Genomic DNA, 22,882 nt, shown 5'->3' with positions numbered 1-22,882 from the left:
ATACCTCTTGATTGCAGCGTCTTTCTGGCGAATCTTCTCATCTTTGCTCATGAGCCATCCATCTTGACAGTAGAGTGTTTCTTCATGATCTTTCACTCTTTTCTTCAACTTTCTATTTTCCACCTCAGTGCTACGAAACTTTTCTTCCCAAGCATCTTTTTCTGTCCTCATTTTAGTCAAAGTGCGTTGGTATTCCTCCATAGCTGGAATGTTGGGTCGTCGAGACACTGCAGGAAACATGGGTTTTTCATAAGCATAAGGCATTTGGAACTCTTTTGCTCTTTTCTTTACCCAGCAGGTGTAGGCGTCCATGGCAATGCAATTTCTTTCCTCACCTTTTTCTTTCCATCGGACGTCGTACCAAGCTCTCATCATTCTTGCTTTCAACTTTTTAGGATTATCCCCTTCTCGATAAAAGTAACCTTCTACTGAGGGACCAACAGGTTTAACTGAATTTGCATACCCGAGTTGTCGTCGGGCCAGGACCGGATTGTAGTTAATTCCTCCTTGTGTACCAATGAGGGGTACGTTGGCGAACTCTCCACATCTTTCAATGGTTTCTGTACCACAACGAGCCAAGGTATACCAACGAATATCATTATTAGTAAGAGACATAAGTCTTCGAGGCCAACGCAAACCTTCTCGGTTTTCCGTGAAAATAGGAGACTCGGGTAAGTGTGAAACAATCCATTTGAACAACAAAGGTGCACAACATACAATGATTCCACCGCCTTGGCGATTCCTATGATGGACAGAAAAATACATGTCACCAAGCAAAGTCGGAACAGGATTTCCAATCAGAAAGATCTTTATGGCATTGATATCAACAAAGTTGTCGACATTGGGAAACAGAACCAACCCATAGATGAGCAAGGCTAGTACAGCTTCAAAGGCTATCATGCTACCAGTTTCGATGAAATCAAAGGCTTTCTTTATTAGGAAGTGTGAGGTTAATCCCGGGAGGTTTCCTTTGGTAGTCCAATTACTCTCTACTTCAGACTTTTTCAAATGGGTACTTGCTGCAATGACGTGTGACTTAGGAATGGCTTCCAAACCATTGAAGGGTATTTTGTCAGACACAAGGATACCTAAAAGATTGGCATATTCTTCCAAGGTCGGTACCAACTGGTAGTCCGGAAAGGTAAAACACCGGTAGACGGGATCATAGAACTGAACCAGAGTTTTGAGAAGTCCTTCATCAACATGAGTGTTCAAAATAGGCAAAAGCTTTCCATAACTTTTCCTAAAATTAGAAGGATCTTGTACAGAAGATGCTAACTCTATCAGTCTTTCTACATCAGGCGCTTTGAAACCGTACTTTTTGGTATACCTTTTTTCCATAACTTAATCCTATAATGTTTGCAAAGAAAATTCTCTAAATTTTTTTGGAAAAATCACGTCTTTTTATGGAAAAAGATGGGTTTTCTAATGAATGTATGCATGCATGGATGCATGGATGCCACATATTCAAACATGGTAAAGCAAACATGGTAGCTCAAACATGGTAACACTAACATGGTATTACAAACATGGTACACAAACATGGTAACGCATAAGTTCAACGGTCCAACGTCACGAGCATGAGGTCAGAGAACCAAAAATGGGATAGTTCTAGTTAATCACCTGCATGACATGTTCTACTGATACGTCAGAGTCTACATTTTTCTTTCAGATATTACCGGCCTTCCACAATTAAACTCATGAGCCAGTAATATTCTCAAGAAAAACTCGTCTGAGTGTGGTTCTCCGCATGACAACTAATCCAAGTCTTCACCTGAATAGTTTCTGCACCACAACCTAATAAGGCCAGGATGGGTTGGGGTTCTACGGTCTCTCAGCTTCTACAGTTCAATGAAAGTAATAATGTCTTCGCTACGAAACATGCTAAACATATATTACCAACAAGGAACCTCCACTGAGCGGAAGGATTCTCACGTGCGCTTGCACATGACTATACCCTCCACCTAATTTCTTATGTGTACTTAATCCGGGTTAGGATTTGTCCATAATGTATCACTTGTAACAGAACCAACGCAAGTAACAGAACCAGAACAACAAAAAAAAATGAAATGAAAAATAAAAAAATAGAATTAACCCTTCCTTTGGAAACAATAAAAAGATGGTCCCCAGTGAAGTCGCCATTTTTCTGTCGCGGGCGAAAAACCGTTTTGTTCCTCTTTTTTGTGGGATGAGACACCTGATGCCTTCTTTGGGCTCGAGTGCTCATAAAAAATGATTTTTCTTTGTTTCGACCAAACTTTTTATTATTTCCAAAGGAGGAAAAGGAAAAAAGCTGCAATAACCTAAAAGTGGGGGGAGAGATCTTTGGGTAAGAGGGTTGGTTATACGAAGGGAAGGTATTAGCACCCAACGTATCTATAGTACTCTATAGGTTTCTTTGCTTTGTTTTTCATTCCATGTTATTGAGAGGTTCTTGTGAAATAGGTGGGACCTAAGGTGTTTGTTTGATTATGCTCGCAAAGATCATCGCGATCCTCTGCATACATATCCCTTAGAGGGAATCAGAGCATCTGTAGCTCGGGGTCTACGGGTGCTAAGGTTTGAATGGTTTTTTTTGTTTTGTTTTGCTCGCCAAGGATCGACCTTGTGCCTACGTATTCTCAAAGGGATGTTGAGAAAGTCAGAGCAATCGTAGTTCCCACTTATGCTAGTGGAAGCAAAGGAAAATAGACAAATGTCGTCTAAATGCTAGATGTATCTAATCTATATCATCACATACATCTGTTTGATTTTTGTTTGTTTGTTTAACCAGCCTTGTGGCAAAAACTTTCAATGAAGTCAGCCTTGTGACAAAAAGTTTTGATTAATCAGCCAGCCTCGTGGCAAAAGTTTCAATGAAGTCAGCCTTGTGACAAAAACTTTGATTAATCAGCCAGTACGGTGGCAAAATGGTTTGATTGATTAGCCAGCCTTGTGGCAATTAGCCAGACTCGTGGCAAAAAAAGTTTGATTGATTGATTGTTTGTGATGATATAGAAGAGATACTCCTAGCATAGAGATGAAAAATGTCTAATCTCCTAGGGTATTTGTTTTGGATATTTGGGATGCTTATAAGAAGCCCGTGGGTCCTTGTACGAAGCCCAAGAGGAGGCTATCCGAGGGTCCTTGCATTGTAAGCCCAAGAGGAGGCTATGGGAGGGACAATCCAGGGTCCTTGCATTGTAAGCCCAAGAGGAGGCTATGGGAGGGTCACTCGTTTGTACAAAGCCCAAGGGGAGGCATGGTATAGTTGGTTTGAGCTCTTAGAGCGATTTCACCGGGAAACCATACTCTATGTCCTAACCTAAACTAGTGGAGATTCTTTGCACGAAGCCCAATAGGAGGCTATGGGGAACCTAGTGTTATACTAAGTTGAACAAGCACACATATCACACATATGAACAAACATGAACAAGTATGAACAAACATGAACAGGTATGAACAATTATATATATGACAAAGTGTGTGTATATAATGGAGTTTATGAAGGAAATATACCTGTAAGCATGATCCATTTGTATACACAGGGGTTCGGGACTTATACTCGAGGATAGGTCCACTTGAGTTTATTCAAAGCTGTGTAAACAGGTATTTACAAAGGGCTTGGGACTTATACCTACATGGAGGCCCATGGTATTTTTGGGAAGATTTAAAGAAACCTTCATTTTTGGTTTGTATTTCAAAGTTAAAAAACAACTGATCGAGATATGTACAAAAGGCGTACAATGAAATACCTAATTTCATGTACTGGAATGGGTATGTACAAAAGGGGCTTGGGACTTATACCTACATGGAGGCCCATGGTATCTTTGGGAAGTTTTGAAGTTTCTTTGAAGATGATTTGAAAATTGTTTGAAAAGATTTTATTTTGAAGAAGTTTTATTGTTTTGAAAACTGTACAAAAAAGAAAAGAAATGGGACTTACACTCTCTAATATTCGAGAGGCCCCACTTCGTTTTGAAAATCAATTGATCAATTAAAAAGATTTAATCAATGGTTTTCTTTGAAAATCAAAAGAAAATGGTTTATCGTTTTTGAAAAGAATCGCGATCGCTTATTTAAAATGATTTGAATTTTGAAAGAAGTTAATTTAATCAAGATAAACAAAAAGATTGTCTTAAATTGACACTTAGATGATTAGGGTTTGCTCAAAAAATATTTACAAGTGATTAAATTTGAGAAATCAAGTGAAAAACAATATTTAAAAGTATTAAAAAACACTTAAAATATGTTATGTTAAACTTAATTAAAAATGTATTAAACAAATATATTTTTGTGATTTTTTTTGATATTCATAAAATACATATATAAAATAATAAGTGTGTAAAAAATGAATAAAAAATGAGTTAATTTGATTGGTTAAATTAATGGTTGAAGTTGTGAAGAAAATGAAGAGAAATAGTGATAAAAAAGAAGGGTTTGGTCCCATAGGGACTTGAACTCGTGACCCTGAGGTCACTACTCAAAACAAAAGCCAACTGAGCCACGCTTGTGGCTTGTAATATACACGCGTTGAATTAATTATATTTTAAATCAATTTCCAGAAATCCTTTGAACCAAAAACGCGCCAAGAACAACCCTCCAACTGAAATTTGAAAATCTCTAAAACTGTGTTGTTTTGATCAAGCAAAGGGTCTATCTCACTCGGTTTTTCACAAGGAACATGATGGTGATCTCAGAATTCATTTATTTTTGCTCTAAAGGGGTCAATTTTCGCATGAACATGAAGAACCTTAGAACTGAAATTCAATGTGAAATCGTGTATGTGCAAGTTATGATGCAATTGATTGAGGGTTAATGATCCTCATAGGTGCAGAAACAAGATGGTATGCTCACATTTCATTTATGATGCGTGGAAGTATGAATTTGAAGTTCATGAGCACTTACCTCAAAAACGGCCAAACTGAGAATTGGATTTTGATCTGGAGGTGTTACAGATGCTTTGTATCAATCTGAATAGCTTCTATGATGATTATGGAAGGTGTCTGGATGTCTGGAACAAGTTGAATTCATCTGAGCATGGCCATGGCACCCGATCTGCAGTTGCTTCAAGTATGAATCGAATTTGAAGATGGAGATGTTTCAGATCATATGTGAGTGTTTGGATAGTTCATATGTGATATATAGGGCTGGACAACGGGCCGGGCCGGGCGGGTTCGGGCCCAAAATCACCACCCAACCCAACCCGCGGGTACTCATTTAAGGCCCATTTCCGCCCAAATTTAAATACGGTTTACGCGGGTTCGGGTTAGACGGGTTTCGGGTTACTTCGAACGGGTATTTCGGGTTAATTGGGCCAGTTTCAATTTTAAAGCCCAATAATATTTTTGAGCTTTTTCAAAAATTTATTTCTTCACACATTTAAAACTAATATATTAAATGATATTTTACACTCTTTCGATTGGATTAAATGATATTTTACACTCTTACATACAATACAAGTTGGATACTATATCTATTAATTTAGTATTTTGGCAATATATAAAGGCACTGTAATTTTAATAAAAATTTAATACTATTAAAAATCTTATAAAAGAATCAAATCAATTCTTGTTAAAACCTTTTTAATGCATATTCTGATAAGTTTATAAGATCAACAACTCAACAAGCCTTCAGAATCTAAAATTAAAAATGAAATTAAAAACATTCAAATGGTATCAAAACATTCACAAAAACAAACGGATCAATCAAACTTGAGATTTTAACATTAACTAGTCAACATGAGTAATTTTGAATACATATACTTTTTTTCAAATGCATGATATTAAATTTTTTACATTAGCAATATATTGGAGATAATTAAGTTATAATATCACATTATTGAAACATTTGTTCCCTGCAAAAGACTGAGAGTTGTGGCTCCCCTGCAAAAAAAAATTGAGTGTCAAAAAGCATATCTGAGCATATATAGAAGATATCAGCAACATTTCATAATGCTTACAAGACCTACTTGTCCACAAAAACATATGAAAGAACAAGTATTAGATGAGATATACCACACCAACAATACTGCAAGGCATTGACAAAGAAAATTAACCAGTAGGTGAGTTTCAATATTGCAAAGCATTCACAAAGAAATTAGATCAGAACTCCAAAATTACCTCTTGAAATGTAGGTGAGTTTCTGTTTGAGTTGAAAAACAAAATTACCCAAACATGAAGAATCGATTTATCACTGTCTGATGCAATGAAGCCAATAGCAAATGTTCCATTATTAAAACCCAAACTTTATTCTTACAAGCCAACAATTTTGTGCCCAACTCAATCTCACTCGAAATTTAAACATAGTAACAACAATCAAATAACATACGAAAAATTAATTTGAAACCCTAGAAGAACAAAGTTAGGAGGACAAAAATTAATACAGAAGATTCATCACCAACCTTGCAAACAAGAAGAATAGAAGTAAGAAGTTCACAACAACTTCAAGAAGATGAACATACCCCAATAGTAGAGTGACAAAAGAAGATGAGAATATGGTGTGGTTGTGGTTGAAGGTGGTAGTTGATGGCGGTCTTTGATGAAGGTGAGTGATGAGAGGGAGAAGAAAAGCTAGGGTTTCATGTTGCTGCGGCTGAGAAATGCTGAACCTGAGAGTGGGAGTGAATGAGAAAGAATGTGGGAGTCTCAGGTTTTGCATGTCTTCTACTTGGGCGGGTTAGGGTACCCGCGGTCCAGGTTTTGCTACCCGGGCCCGCCCATTTGAAACTGGTCTAACCCACTTCTATCACCCGTCAACCCGCTGGCCCATTGTAACCCGCCCAATTGCATTTTTTTTCTCGGTTATTTGCGGTTTGGGTTGGGTGGCGGGTCCTTGTCCACCCCTAGTGATATATATGAGGTGTTGGAAGTGTTAGTTTGGACAGAAATGATCTTGAATGGATTTTGGCATGATAAGGCCATGGTTATGCATATTTGAGAAGTGAGGTAGTGATTTTGAGCTTGAGGTGTTTTTGGGGTGTATGAGTGGTTCAAACAAGTTTCAAATGATGTTTATGAGTTGTGGGAAGCATCACTTTGTTCAGAACTTGCAAGGTTTGGAGGTTGAGTTTTCTACCTCACTTTGAAACACATGACTTGTAATTCAAGAAAGAAGAGAGAAAACCTATAATTGTGAGGTTTTGGTGTGAATTGAAGAGTGATTTGCACCTCTATTTATAGGCCAAACATTCTGAACTCAGAGCTTTGCAACTTGCTTCTTCTTTGGTGATTTGGCACTTAAAGGATAGAAAGGAATCTTACCATTAAATGCATATGGTTAAAGTTACTAAACCATGGTTAAAATTGGCTATGCTTCTTATCTCTTTCCCATCTGTCTCAAATCAGAAAATATCTTCCAATTATTGCCTCTATGTATCATTACTTGGTCCATTTGGCAATTTGGCTCATAACTTTGGCAAAATGACTTGAAATTTCAAGTGAAAAGTTCACTAATGGCAAAATTCAAAACCATAGCTACACTTCAAATTTTTTCATGCTCTTGGACATTTTGGAAAGCTCATGTTACACACTTCAAAACCCTAGTTGAAAGTTTCTTCAAGATCTTTAAGGAAGTGGGTGAAAAAGATCCATGAACTTTGAGAAAAATGAGGTTTTAAGTGAAGTTTTCAAAAGATACCAACTTTGAAGCTCCATATCTCTTAAATGGTTGATCTTATGGAAAAAAATTATATGTGACAAAGTTGTTCATTGGATCAAAATCTACAACTTTCATGTTGGAAGTTTTTTTCAGTTTGTAGGTGAAATTTTGAGAAATTCCCTCCCAAAGTTTGGAAAAAACCATGAAAAACACTTAGAAAAATTTTCCAAGTATGAAAGTCAAACTTTGACTTTTTGATTCTTGATTGATTTTCTTGATTTTTCTTAATCAAATGACTTCTCATATCATATATTGATGATTTAAAACTTCAAAATTCATGGTTGACCAAAATTCCCCAAAAGTCAATGGTGATCTTGTACAGTTGACTTTTTCAGACGAATCGCGTTTCTGGAGATTTCAAATGAAACAGGCTATCCTCACCAAATGAATGGTATGAATGGATCATATTGAAGCATTAGAGGATATTGAGCCATGGTTTGAGTTGTGGCACCATGTCCTGATTAAAAAGTCAGTTATTCAGTGAATTAGGTCAAAACCCTAATTGTCGACCTGATGAAATTGATGACTGTGGACCTTGAATTGAGATGCAATTTCCATGGGATATGGTCATAGGGATTATTTGAGGATGATTGAAACCTTTGATTGACTTCCTGGGGGTTTTTAGGGTTTCCCAAATGTGATCCCTGATTTTAGTCCCTGATAGTTCAAAATCCTGATCTGAGGATTTGTCTGATCAATCTTTGTGTAGGAGATGTCTTGAGCTAATGGATTAGGTAAAAATGAGGTACTTGGGGTCTTGAGGTCATGTCCCAAGTTATTAGATCAAATTCTGAGCAAAAGTCAGGAGTATGCTATCTTCAGTCAAAACCCTAATTCAGTCGATTCAAAGCTGTTGAGCTTGCTGAAATGAATCTCTGAGGACCAAATGTTGATTATTGATGAAGATGATTCATTTGAGATGAAGGGAGAACAAAACCCTAGTTGATTGTTGCTTGTACTGATGAGTGATTTCTTGATTAAATCCCTGCTGAGTCACAAGTAGCAAACACAAACTATGCAATTTGTTAGAGATGCAAATGATGCATATGCAATGATATGAGGTGGTATCTTAGGTCAAAAATTGGGGTATGACAATAGTGTCACGGATCCTCTGACTGCACGCGTGACTCCTTCGCGTTTCTCCATTGGTCGGTCAACGTTTTTCATTCTCTCTCTCTCATTGGATGTCAGCGATGGTGGTGGGCCTAATTTGACTCGTTTTTTGACTTACATCAATGAGAGAAGTTTTTGAATATATTATTTTTTGTTTATTTTATTTTCAACGAAATACATACAGCGCAGATGGCAAGGCCCCTTTGTGTGGATGACCAAGCGGACCTGGATTCGATCCCAGGCTCCTCAACTTTATTTTTCTGTTTGTTTGTGTTCTCTCACAGATCCAGTGTAGCCAGCCAGCAAGCGCCCACGGTACACCTTCACTTTCTTGCCATTGGAACTCCAATGAAGACCAATCTGAAGGATCAGAAGCGTACGCCCACCGAGGACCATCAAACCTTCTGTAATACGGTGGGAGAACTGACTTTTTGAAATGTCGCGGTAAGCAAGAGTTGCCACCGACTTTTATTTTATCCAATATATAGAAAGGCTAAAAGAACAGAAAAAGACCTTTTAAAAGACTTTGAGTTCGGGAGGTAAGTTATACAAAGGGGAGGTGTAAGCACCATTTGTATCCATGGTTATCCATGGGCTCTTAATTGCTTAGCTCACTTTTATTTTCAAAATATTTGAAGTGTAGTGTGTGAATAGTAAAAACTTTGTTAAGGACTTTAGCTTGTAAATAAGCGTAGCCTTGTTTTTGAAAGTATTTGAAAAGATAGTGTGAAAAAAGATTTGAATTTAAATCAGAGTAAGAAATTAGTAGCAACTACCCTAATTTTAAGATTTCTGCTCTTTAAGATTTTCAGTTTGAAAGGGTTATCCATACCATAAGAGGGTAGGAGGTCCTTTCATTGGATGTAAAGATTCATAGAGGAAATATTGTTCGCCATAAAATTGTCCCTACCATATAGAGGGTAGGTAATCTTTAGGGAAGGATAGAATAGTCATTTAGGCAACAGGCGAGGATACCTTAGCAATGGGACAATCATCTTATTTCTGAGGCAGCATCGAGGGACAAAATCTTATGATGATTTCAATGACTTAAGGAAGCATTTGCTTTAGGTATCCTCGGAATTGAGGGACTTGACTATTTTAGAATCGTAATTAAAAGGCAACAGGCAGCATAAGAAGGGTTACCCCAAAGGTGTGTGTGTGGCACAATCATGTGGTTCAATTCAAATATTTATCTTATAATTAGTGGTCTAATTCATTTTAACAAGGCTTGCACTCCCTAGGATTACTAACCACGCAGTTAAAAATAAAGGCAGAATTAAAAGTTCCTACGCTATTACAATAAACACCTGTAGGGCAGAAAAATAAAGGCAAGAAAATAAAATCCTAAATGTATTACAATAAACACCTGCAGATGAATAGAGGCAAAATAATAGAAACTCTAAGCTATTACAAGGCTTTGGGGCAGTTACAATATAGAGGAAGAATTGGGCGCGAAAATAAAAGCAGAATAAAATTGAAAGGAGAGCGAAAAGACAACAAAAAGGTTTTTTTTGAAAACAAGGCTAACAAACCTAAAATTAATTATTGGTTATAAACCTAATTAATTAAATTAATCCTAATTATTTAAATTAATTACAAACCTAAAAATTAATTATTTAAATTAATTAACAACCTAAAAATTAATTATTAAGTTAATTTAAAATTAAACTAATTACTAAAACAAATAAAGTCAAACCTAATTTATTAAAATATTACCCTAATTATTTGTTAATAATAAAATCATAATAAAAATAAATAAATGTAACGAAGTAAAAAAAAAACCTGGGAGAAGAGAGGAATAGAGCGAGTGATCCAGTGCACCAGCGTCCTGATGGACCACAGTGGGGACACGCCTTGGTCCTTTGGATCTGGCTTTGATGGAGATCTTGTGGCGCTGCGCTGAGGGTGCATGAGAGGCTTTCATAGAGGTGGCGCATTGGATCTGCAAGTAATAACGAAGTGCAAATTGTGGAAAAATAAAGTGTTGAGGGTAGGGTTCGAACCCAGTCCCTCACACTTACAAATAAAGTACTCTCGCCGATGGTACTATCTGTTTTCGTTGCTACTATAATGAACAAAAAAATAGATATATGAAAACAAATAGTAATTGGGAAATTCAAGGACTTAGTCAACCTGGGCCTCGTTGTATCCTGTCTAGGTCAATCACAGTAAGAGAGAGAACAAGCTTTGGTTGACCGTCCCATAAGCTCGTGCCACACGTCGTCCTCCACTATTCATTATCTCCCTCCCCCTCACCTGCGGATTTTTCTGCGGGTATAGCTATGGATTTACCTACGGATTTTCCGCAGGTTTATCTTCTCCCACACCTTCGATTTAGAACCTGCAAAAACCAAACAACACACACAAAAAAGCTGCCCAAATATACTAATAAGCTTGCCACGGTTCTAATATGACCATCGTTTGGGCCTGAAACATCTTGTAGATATGAAAACGAAAGCATATCTCTTGTAAACCCACGCCATGGTAGTTCTTGTTTTATGCGCCACAAACCTGTATTAACAATCCAAAGCTTCTTAACATCATACAAGGAACTAAAAGGAACGGTTAGATGGAATCAAAACATGACAATATGCACAAAACGAAAATCACATATGGAAGGACATGAAAAACGTAAGGCAATTGTTCTGAGCATTATGGGACTTGACTAGTAGTTCATTCTCACTCTATATTAACTTGGGAAGAGATTGGAATGGCTGCTTGGACTTGAAAAAGACTAAAACAAAAAAAAACGAATTCCTCACTTTTCTTTGATTTTTTGTACTTTGGAACCCTAACCTTTTTTCTCCTAATTTTCGTCCTCCATTGATCATAATATATTACATATATATAATGAAAGGGAATTAGGTCAAGCAAAGAACCAAAAGAAGCCCATGATTCAATAAAAAATTTGATTAAAAATAATATGTAAACTTGATTCTATCTTTCTCAATTTGTTGCAATCTTTCTCAATCAATCTCACATGAATTATAAATCAATATTTGTTCAATATTTGATTGAGAAGTTAGCCAATATCATATCTGTCATACCCCAAAATTTGCCCATCATATTTAAAATGTTTTTGGCTCAAGCACTGAGAAATGAGTCTGACTATCTCTCTCCTAAGCAATAAGCCACAAATTAGGGTTTTGCTTCTCTCCAAGTAAAATCTACTTCTGATGCCTCAAGTGGACTCCATGGCCTATCATATGCTTCAAAGGATCCTCATGCTAATTTTCAAGCTCTGATTCACAAGATTTCTCAATCAACTGCTCAAATGATCAATAGTCGACTAGTTTGACCTAAAAGTCAACTATGGTCAAATCACAGTCAAAACTCCTGATTTTTGGTCAACATCAACATTTTGAAGTAACATTCATCATTTGATCAAGACATGATCATTATTCATCAAGAAAAGCTCTAAAATCATCAAAAGTCCAAGTTTCTAAATTAGGGTTTCTAGGAGAAAGTCAACCCAAATTTGACTGATCATATCTCTCTCACACTTTATCAGAAATTCCTCATCCAAAGCTCATTCTCAGAGAAATTAAATTCTCTACAACTTTTATGTTGGGCCCAAGGTTAAAAAATGCTTCCGCCTAAGAGATATAAGTCAAAACATTACAAGTCCTTCTAGAAGCTCGCAAAAAACTGTTTTTTGTCAAAGCCCATATCATCAAGATAAAACCTCCAAATGGAAAAAATGTTCCAAAGTGGCTTATAGGGGACACCTGGGGCTTTCCAAAAAGTCCTAGAACATCTTCATATGATAAAAATTGAGAGATATATGATTGGTAGAAGTTGGTTAAAATTCAAGAAAATCATAAAACCCTAAGTGATGAATTTTGATTTTTTTTATTATGGGCCTAAGATTTTAATTTCAAGCATGATCATAAGCCTATAAAGGACCTCTAAGACCATCCTCACATTTTTATATTTTTTATTCATGTTTATTTAGATTTTTATTCAAATAAAAGCTAAATAAATTAAGTAAAATACTAAAATAAATGGATCAATTTATATGGCCTACTGAGGTGTTTAACGATTCTTTGATAGTGTTCCAACAGTGTATCAGCCTCCTAGGGCAGCAAGGATCTTCATGTGGGAGTACAACAATAGAATTAAATCGTATGGCATAAATCATCTTTTTGTGTAAGTCCAGCAATATAATTACCCCGTAGGGAGGAAAGGATCTTATTATGGAAGTACAGCAGTAGAATTACCTCGTAGAGAGGCTAGGATAAAAGGTCATGTATTGATACATAATAGAGAAGCTCGGCTAGCACATGGTGTAGATTGGCATGCCTCTGGAATTATTCACACTTCTTGATGAAAGCTATGATGTCCCTTATTAAGGAGGACCAATAATAACCTGCTCTTAAAAACTTCTGGGCCAAGGCTAGCCCACCAATATGGCTATCACAAGCCCCTTGATGAACTTCGGCTATGACTGGGGTGGTCTCATGTTTCCCCAAGCATCTCATCATGGGAGTGGCCCTTCCTATTTTATAAAGCTTTCTAGACATAAGAAGTACTTCGTTGCACGCTTACGTATTTTTTTACTTCTAACTCGTCTTATGGTAATTCTCATAAGTGAAAATAGTGGATCTTGGGTACCATTGATGGATTTCTAAAAAGTATACTAAAATTTTGTTACGAGTAATAAAGAATAATGTGTTTCCACAAGGATTCTTATATTTTAACAAAGCAATCGAAGCGTGATTTAAAAGTTAAAATTGGAGGTGCGTAAGTGGCTTAATTTAACAGGAAAATGTAAATAAGTATTAGAAAATATAAAACTAAAAGCAATTAGCTTTTACTTAAATCCCATAAGTCTCACTGCTAATGGTTTCATTAATTTTCTTTTAAATTAATTTCGCATGAATACGATGAACTAACACAACCGTTACAGTCAATCCCTTGGCAGCTCCTTAATTCCTTTGATCAGTTCAAAGTTAAATTAGAAAACTTTAGACTGTCAGTTCATAGGTCACGACTTAGAATTGGTTATCCCTAAATCAATTACTAAGGTGAAAGGTTACTCTAGATCAGGTGTATACGGGTAGTGTCAGTAATCCCTACAATCTTAAGTTCAATCTATGTACTCATCAACATATATAAAGAAATGCACGAAAGAGTTACTGAATAAACATGCAACATCAATTTAAGCAAATAATACATAAATAGATCATATGTCACAGTAGATCAAACAAAGGTTCATCTCCTAAACCTAATCAAAAAAGAAATTAGCTACTCATTGTAGCATAATTATACAATAAAGATAAAGAAACAATACATGAAATCTCGGTAAGAAATTGGTCTTTGAATGATGAAAACCCTTTAGTTCTAAAGCTCCAATGTGTTCTTCCACCATCAAAACCACTTATGAAATCGAACCAAAATATCCAACCCCATCAAATGTTGTCAAACTGCCTTTTGACATGTTAGAATTTGGACTAAATTATGCCACAATGCCTTTATGTCGTGTCATAATGTGTTGGCAACCTTACATCTATCACGATGCCTTTATGTTGTGGTAAGATGAGTTGTTTTCTTGGCCATTCGTGGCACAAAATTGACCACGATTTTCCAGTGGCTTTGTCACATTTTGTTCTTTATTTTCTTCATTTTTCTTAATTTCTCTTCTTTGGTCATTTATATTCAAATTCCTTACAAAACTAAGGCATTTTAAGCTTAAATTACATTGAAACATAATCGAGTGCTCAATAAAATCATATGATGACACATAGTCATCAGCCATCCAGTTGCCAATTAGCGTGATATCTATAGCATTTGCATCTCCTACTTCTATGCTATGGATGACGAGTGTTTCCTGTATTACAGTGCGGTTGAATCCTGCTTTCTTTGAGCTAGCTAGCTTGGGCAGAGGGTCTGATGTGAAGTTTTGTTCCCTAGGCACGTGCTCTGTTTCAAACTTCTCAAAGCGTCTGGACAAGTTATGTACATTTTTTAAGTAACTGATGAGCTAAGTCTCATTCGCCTAGTAATCAGCAGAAACTTTTCTTTCCACCAATTATGGGTCGCTCTTGGCTTGCAAGGTTGATGCACCTACTTCTAAGGCGAACGTCATTTCAGCAATGAGGGTTTCATATTCAGCTTGATTATTACAAGCCTTAAATTCAAACTTCAATGACTTCTCAATCAGTAAGTCATTTCATTATCCTAGCTTAATTCAAGGGTTGTTCCTTTTGAAATTAGTGGCTTTATCCACTGAAAGGATCTAGGTGGGGAGACCTTTTCATCGATGGGCTTGCTGAATTCACCAGAAAATCTACCAAGACCTATGATTTGTTGATGTCTCTAGGAATATATATTGGATGTCCTATTCAGATAGTTCGAATGCCCAAGAAACCATTTTTTTTCAGATCGGTATGGCTTCTTAAGGACCTGGCGTACGAGATAATATGATTGTACCAATATCAGGTGTCCTTGAAAATAAGGCCTAAGCTTTCTTGTGATCACCACTATCACTATCACTAATACGTGTCTTTCTATCTTCTAAGAACAGACATCATTGCCCTTGAACACTCTGCTTACGAAATATACAGGTCGCTTTATCTTATCTATTTGTTGAACAAGTATTGAGCTTAATGTCTGGTCAGTGATAGACAAGTAAAGATATAAGAAATAACATGTTATTAGGTGTGTCAAAATAGGCGGTGATGCTAATAAGTCCTTCAGCTTTGAGAGCGCATGCTCACATTTGTCAATCCATTCAAACCTCTCATTTTTCTTCAACGTGGTGAAAAAGTGGAAAGTCTTGTCATTTACACAAGAAAGAAAATGATATAGGGCAGTTAAGCATCCAATTAGTTGTTGAACCTCCTTGTAATTGGAGGGTATTTTCATGTCTATGATGGCTTAGAATTTATATAGATTCAGCTCTATGCCCCGCTTGGTGAGCATGAATCCCAAGAACTTCCCCTCGTACAGGGAATGAGAACTTGATTAGATTAAGGTGTATATTATAATTCCTTACTAATTCCAGGATATATTCTAACTGTTCAGTGCCTTCCTCCTTTTGACGTCTTCACGATCTTGTCATCAATGTAAACTTCTAAGTCGTGTTCTATCTTCTTTAAGGATATTGCTTCCATGATCCGTTTATAGGTAGCACCGGCGTTCTTGAGCCCAAAAGGCATGACGTTGCAGAAATAATTAGTATGATTAGACATGAACTATGTCTTTAGAGTTTTTATGGGATCAATTTTAATCTGGTTGAACCCCGAAAAGGTGTCCATGAAACTCAACATTTTGCAACTCAAAGACCAGTCAATCAGGTTATCTATGTTAGTGAGGGGATATTGGTCTTTGAGGCATGTGGCATTGAGGTCGGTGAATTCAACACACACACGCCACTTGTTCGATGAATTCCTTGTTAGAACAAGATTTGGTTCTGCATTCAATCTTTAAGTTTTTATGATAACAATATATAAATATATATATATATATATATATTTGTATGAAACAATTTGTACTCTAATAGTTTCTTAAGTGTGGAGATTCACTATTTTGGTTGATTAGGATTGTTGTCCAGATAATCAGCGTCATCACACATCATAAGAACTGTTCATCTCAATTCTGAAGAGACGTCACCAGTTCTAAAGAATGTGGAAAAACTCATCAGAAAAGGATCTACAAATGTTCTTAAGCAAAGTGACCATTCAGATATAAGAATTTAGTTTTGAAACACTTTCTGTATCTGAAGGTTTATCTCTCTTGGAACGTCTATGTTACTTGATCTCCTCACTGCACGCTCTACTTCAGATAAGAAGTACATCACAACTGAAGGAAGATCAGAAACTTGCAAAAGAAGCAACATGGTACAACAGTACATCACCTTTTTACTTTTGTAGGACATATTGTACGAATCCGCCGTTTGTGTGCTCATTGTTCCCAAGACTTTTTAGATTCGTTACTTGAAGGAAAGCTTTGTCTTGTCCTCTCTCAACGGCCATCTTTTCAAGGGATTATATATTTGAGACACTCTCTTTTGAAGAAGCTGCCGATCTGAAAAACTACTTAAGCAATATTCTCAAACTCAGTAAATACACTTCAAATAGAAAAAGAGAAAAAGAGAGAAAGAAAGTTCTTATAGAAAATACACTAAACACTCCATTGTGAGAAATCTAGTTTCTAAGAATTTGTAAGAACACAAGAGTTGCTGCTCATAAATTATGTTAACATTTGAGTTAAACTGTTTATGTTTCAATCTGCTTTTTAGAAGCAATATCCTATATACATATCATTTGTAAGTCTGTTGAGATTTGTTTTCCTCAAGTGACGGCCATCTTTCAAGATTAGTAGATTAAGTCCTTTTCTAAGGCGAAATCACCTTGGCAGGTGGACAGGGTTAGCCTTTTCTAAGGTGAACCTGGATAAGTGAAAGTGTTATTTTTCATCTTTCCTTGAACTATCTCTCCAACTTTTGAAAACCCCTTTTTAAAAAGAAACAAAGTTTTTAGAAAACAAAATTCAAACCCCCATTTATTGCGTTTTTCTCAACCTTCATTCCTTACCAAAACCACATTAGGCAACCACGAAGGGTATTTCATCTCTGTTATAAAATTGGCGCTTGTCAGCTTCTGAACTTCTCCATCAATGGTTATTCCCTTTTCTTAACCAACCTTATGTTTTAATGTCTTGACCGAGGGATATATGGTGAGGTGATAACACACCACTTTGGCATTTATGCCAGGAATATCCGAAGGTGCCCAGGCTACCAGGTCTATGTTCCTCCTAAGCAAGGCGAACAAATATTCGCCTTTAGATTCGGACAGCGAGCTGCCCAACTTTGTGACTTGGTGAGGCAGGGGCCCGATCTGGACCTTTTTTAGATCTTCGTTTGGGGTATGTGTTTCACTTTCTGTCTCCAATCTTGGATCCTAGATTTTCGTATCATATTCATCCATTTTAGGGCAAGGGATATCATCCAGGGTGAAGAGCTTCATATTTTCTTCCAAGTTATTTAGGTAACATTTTTAGGCGACTGCTTTGTCACCCTTGATTGCACGTACGTGTCCATTAGGAAATGGATATTTTAAGCTTAGCAGGCGTATGGACACGGCCTCCCCCGTTAGATTGAGATCATGTCTCCCTAGGAAGATGTTGTATAGAGACGTGACTTCTACTATGAGATACTTCACTTTTATGGCTCTGGCGCTCACCCCTTAACCTAACATAGTTTCAAGGGCAATGTTATGGGGATATATCTAGAACCCCTGGAAGGTACTCATTAATAGAATGTCTGCAAAGATATAAGGTTGATTAATACCTATTTCACATTACAGTAAGTATGTTGAATCATGATGACCATATGATCATTGATGTGGGGGAGTATGCTTACAACATCATCTCTCAAAAAAGTGATTTCAGGCTCCTAATCTGTACCAAAGATGATGAGGGATTTGACAGATTTGATGTTTGGCGTTAACACCTTTCAGACGTATCTTCTCTAGGAGGAAATCGATTCTCCCCTCTGGTGAAACCTCCAGTGATGGTTTTAGTGGTCTTCTAGGAACTTTGCTCGAGAACTCTCGTGAAAAGATGATGAAAGTAACTCGTAAGAGAATGATATGTGTGTGTCCCAAGTGAGTTTTACCTAGGCTCCATGGTGGGCATCAATTTAATTGGATAAAATAATAATATATGTGACAACCCCTAGTGGGCAAGGGTTTTCTGAGGCTTTAAGGTAGTTAGAGTATGGAGAGCTAACTCACGTGAGGTGAGAAGCTACTGTCTAGGTGTATTTCTTAGTGTTACTGGGTATCGTTTAGTATCATGGTATTAATGTACTTTTAATTCCCAAGGGTATTAAATTGAGTGAGCCAAGTCTCCCTAGAATATAGCAACCTTCACAAGAATGGGTGGTTGATACCCAAAAATTCAAGAGATGTAGTTAACCTCCACGACTTCCTAGATACTGATTGTTGATCCAGTATGCGCTTCATCCATGATCGTGTGTCATGGAAGGAGAAATTGGAAGTTCAGGCGATGAATACAGACTAGTGACGATCAAAGCAAATGAAGGACGCTCGAACTAATAAAGGGGCAACTTAGAAAGGACAAAGTGTATGCATCTCACCCTTGCCCCAAGGTCTTCCTCAACTATACCACTACAAATTTTAATTAATAACAAATATATGTTATAATATGTATTAAGAAATGAGTTCTAAGCACTCTTAATTATCAATAATATTACCTTCATTTTTTATATTATTAATTGTTTTGATGTTTTCATAACTATTAAAAAAATATAGTTAAAGATACATTAAAAGAATTAAACTGAACATGCTACTAAACATGATTTTTAAAGCGGGTCATGTTGAGATAATAAAAACTTCTAATGAGATTTATATTTTATGTGAAGTAGAGTACTTGACTACAAGAACATTTTAGATAGACTCGCATTTGTGAATGTGGAAGTGGGATTGTTTCCTATAGAATCTCGACCATATATTCTTGGAGTGTTCATTAAACATGGATAGATGTGGATGATCATTAGATTACAAGTTTTTGTATGTGGATCTCATGTCAAAGATAGAGTTCACGATAATTGTCACACTTGTTAAATTTGAATCTTACTCGATATGTTAATATTCAAGTCTATATACACTTTGATTGATGTACTACTTTATAGATGCGTTGAACGCTGCTTTTGAAATTCTTTTTTAATTTAAGTGTGGAATTTTTGACACATATCAAACAACTTTTATATCTTTCAAATGTCTATATAATAGAGATAGTCTCCTTAGTGTGTGTCTTAAGTATTCTCTAAAATTTGCTAGAGGATGGAGTGATTTCAATAATTAATACTAAATTCAGTTTGTCTGGCCAACTCTGTTTGGGTTGGACTTAAAGGTTCAAGAAACACAAGAAAGGAGGTTTGAGTTGGGTTTCATATATGACAACTTTTTGCAAACCTTAGACAAGAACAGCAATGATAGAAATACACAATAATTTTTATACTTGTTCACTGCTAACTAAGCTAACTCAGTCCACTCGTCAGAGTAATTTCTCCTTCTCACAAGGACTTAATCCACTAATCAATCAGATTATAAACTCAAAGACAAATTGTCAATGACTTCTCGATGCTACAGACTAAATTTAGTCCGTTAAAGAATTTAACCATGAAGGTGGAGAAAAAAACAAGAAAGAGGGGATTGAATTGTGTTCTTTATCAATTAAAATTCCCTTTCTTTTTCTTTAACGTATTTTCTTTCACTTAGTCATCTATTAGATTATGCTTAGATGTTGCGGAAGCATGCTTGGAATGAAGTTGCATAACCAATAAGACATTCAATTTAACTTCTTTACATATTATCATAACTTCTGACTAGCTCAGTACAGTTCTAAATATGTTTGCATGACTTGAACAGAGTTAATTGAATTGTGCAGAAAGTAAAAGACACGTTTATTTTTATCCTGGTTCACCTTCTGAATAAGGCTACCTCCAGTCCACCTTCTTCAGGTGATTTGCCTCTAAACAGAGGTCTTAATCCACTATAACCAAAACATGATTACAACTGCACAATCTTCCGTCGTGACTCACAACCTGCACAGCCAAGTGTTGTGACTAACCATTTGGACAATGACCCGTTCAGTGATCTCCGCGAGATATAATGCCAATTGACTCAGGAACCCTGCACAAGCTACCCACGAGTGACTAACCTCTAGATGATTGAATCGTTCAGTGATCCCTTCTGGATATAATGTTCATCAATCTAGTAACCTACACAACAACGCGTTGTGACTAACTCCCTGCACAGCTACCTGCTGTGACTGACTGCAATGGACTATTCAGTGATCTACACGAGATATAACATCCATTGACTTCCTGCACAACCATCCTGTTGTAACTAACCTTGCACAAGCCAGCTGCTCGTGACTGACTGTAGATGATGAACCGTTCAGTGATCTCAGCGAGATATAACGTTCATCAATCTTCTGGAGATTATAGGTGTGCTTCTTATTCAAGCAGATTCTCTCCTATCTTTAATCACATATGTTTACGACACTCTGACTGGAAGTCACTTCTGGTGCCAAAACAATCTATCAGAAGTTCTTAAGATATTACACAATACGAACAACAACTCTATGTGTTTTACAAGGTATTACAAGTTATAATGGAACTTGTAGTCTTCTTCTTTTATCTTCTGATTTGAGATCTTCTCCTTCTTCTCATAAGAAGATTAAGAGACTCAGCTCTTATGTTTGATGCTTCTTGCTTGATCTCTTTTATCTTCTGAAAGCTGATGAAGAGACATAGCCCTTAATGAGAATGCTTCTTTAGAATGATCATCATCTTCTTCTCTTGTAAGCAGATAAAGAGCAACACCTCTTATTTGAATTGCTTTGTGTGCTTCTTCTTCCTTAAGCAGATTCAGAACAGCAGTTTTGTTTTATGTGCTTCTTCATATTGGTCTTCAGCTACTCCTTCTTCAATTCTGATCATAAAGCTTGTTACAGCTTGATGGCATGTTGATGATCATAAGTATACTTGAATTACTATAGAGCAACAACTCTATATGCATTCAGTTACTTCTGTTATTCAACATGAATAATGTAGGCATTAATCAAGTATGAGTATATTTCATAATCTTCAATGGAGCATGCTGCTTAACAACAGAATCAGCTTCTTCTTCTTCAGATGTCTTTTTCACTTAGGCTGATGATTAGTGTATAACAACACTGTGGATTAGTTCATCACATACTGAGTATGTGTTGCCTCTATGTATCTTTTGATGCATGACTTCATATTTCTTCATTTAAGTGTCTGTGCTCAGCTGCTTCATCTACAAATACACATATGTATTTTGCATATTCTTTCTTCTTCTTTTGTGCGAAATAAGTCTTTGGTTGCACACTTTCTTCTTATCTCCATAAATGATCTTTTGTTGAATATTGTCTTTTTCTCTTCGGATCTATTCAAGGGATGGATGATCACTCATTCTCCATTCTGGATATATTGGTTTTTTTACTTAGTGCAAGATGGATGAATTCCATATACTGTGGCCACTCCATACACTTCAAGTTTGAAGATTGGTTCTATTTATAGCTTGATGAGTGGTTAGCGTTGGAATGTAGTCGTTGCAATCTGGTTAAGTATGGATTTGAATGCTTCGTATTGATTGGCTGCATGTGTCCATGACATAACCTTATCCTGGTGTCAGTTGGCATGCTATTCTGGTTTTTCTTTCTTCAATGTGTTGCATGTAGCTTGCTTCTTCTTTCAACCTTGGGAGTTGTTCCTTTTAAATGTTGTAACCGTTTTGCACGTGATGATGTTTCTAACTACTGTCCCTTTGATTCTAGGCTCTTTGTATTTTATTCGATTCTGTATGCTGAGCTGTAGATTCTTCATTGGCTTGTACATGACTCTTTTGTTGTTTGCATTTTGAATATCGCTTCCTTAGGTCTTTGGAACTTATGATCTTCATACTTGTTTGATCTTCTGATGTTTGCAAAGCTTCTTTTAATGATCTTTCTTGTTCATTTCCTTGCAGCTTCTGATGTACTTTTTGATTGAGACTTGTTGTATGTAAGCATTGATATTGCTTGTTCTTCTGAGTAGTTTTGTCTCTGATTGTTGCTTCTCTTGCTTCTGATCTGTGGTCTTTGGCTTGTTTGACTTGTTCTTAATCAGAACATCTGATAATGATGTTTAGCTTCGTCAATTTTCTGGATGTAGTTGTTGTACTCTTTTTCTAATGAATCCTGTATAAGATTTATAACATAGTATCTGCACACTAAATGAAAAAATTAGTAATAAAATTGTTATTCACAAAATATATGCTTGTTATCATCAAAACTAGATTCTGAATATATATTATCAATCTTGTTCTAACAACCCAAAATTAAAATACAAAGATTATGTGTTTACAAGAATGCTTCTAAACAAGCAGATACACAAAGTGGATATCACAATTTACACTTAAGAAAATATTTAAGATTTAGCTCTAAGTGTAGTGAGTGTTGTAGTTGTTGTTTCTGTCGTTGTTGTTGTTATCGTTATAGTTCTTCCCTTTTGTTTCACCCACACTTTCTTCTCAATTCCTTGTCTCTTTAAATAGATAATGAATAGTATCGTTGGAGGATGAAATTGTTAATTTTT

Source organism: Vicia villosa, linkage group LG1 (assembly GCF_029867415.1).
Source record: "Vicia villosa cultivar HV-30 ecotype Madison, WI linkage group LG1, Vvil1.0, whole genome shotgun sequence".
Taxonomy (NCBI): Eukaryota; Viridiplantae; Streptophyta; class Magnoliopsida; order Fabales; family Fabaceae; genus Vicia; species Vicia villosa.
This window is presented reverse-complemented; position numbering follows the sequence as displayed.